Below are 866 nucleotides of genomic sequence, written 5' to 3'. Positions count from 1 at the left end.
GTTTTTTTTTTCTTTCCCTTTTGCGGCTATTTTTCTTCTTTTTGTGCTAGTCTCCATCTATGACATAAACCAAACATGTACTAGTGGTAGACCAAAGCAAGCAGACTACGCGGATCTCAGTAGCCAGGTCGTCTCTCCAAGCCTCTCCCGTGCACGCCTGTGACCTGTAAAATGTGCTTACACTAGTAAGTAGCATAGGATGGGAGCGTCCTGATGTGCGTCGCTTAAAACTGTTCCGTGCCTATACATGACCCCATAAATGCGTTTAGATGGAACTTTCTCAGTGTTCAAACCAGCGTAAACTCCAAACGAAAATAGTCAGTCAGATCAAGGTACTCGTGGAAGGGAAGCAGCTGGACCTGGACGCCAACGAAGCTGCCAGCCAATTGAGTGGTTGTGGCAGAGGGAGTAGGTCTCAGATGCAAGAAACAATGGCATTTGTGCCGCGCAACAGCTTTTATTTTTTCGGCTTAAAGGGCATCGCTCCCAATTTCATTCATCATGAAATCGATAATGATGCAACAGGTTAACTTGCAAACAACCAGCACAATCAGGTTCGACCATATACATAACAACACCATCTCCCGAAATAACACTCAATGTAGTGTCAAAACCACTATACCTGCACTATCAAAGGCTCCAGTAGAACAAACCGCATGCCCTACTTCTAGGCTCTGAACACCGCATTGCAGAATTGTCCAACAACAACCACCAAAAGCAGAAGCAAACATACAACCCAGCCGAGTCATCAAAAAGCTCCCAGATAACTCCTTCCAGCCATTCACAGCACCAGTGTCGCCCATCCTCTCTTTCGGCTGTACATCTCAGCTGCAACTTGCCACAACAGTCTTGCTCCTCTGGCTTGC

The sequence above is a fragment of the Triticum dicoccoides genome, chromosome 1B, assembly GCF_002162155.2.
Source record: "Triticum dicoccoides isolate Atlit2015 ecotype Zavitan chromosome 1B, WEW_v2.0, whole genome shotgun sequence".
NCBI classification, from domain to species: Eukaryota; Viridiplantae; Streptophyta; class Magnoliopsida; order Poales; family Poaceae; genus Triticum; species Triticum dicoccoides.
The sequence above is the reverse complement of the archived record's forward strand: the minus strand, read 5'-3'. Positions refer to the sequence as shown.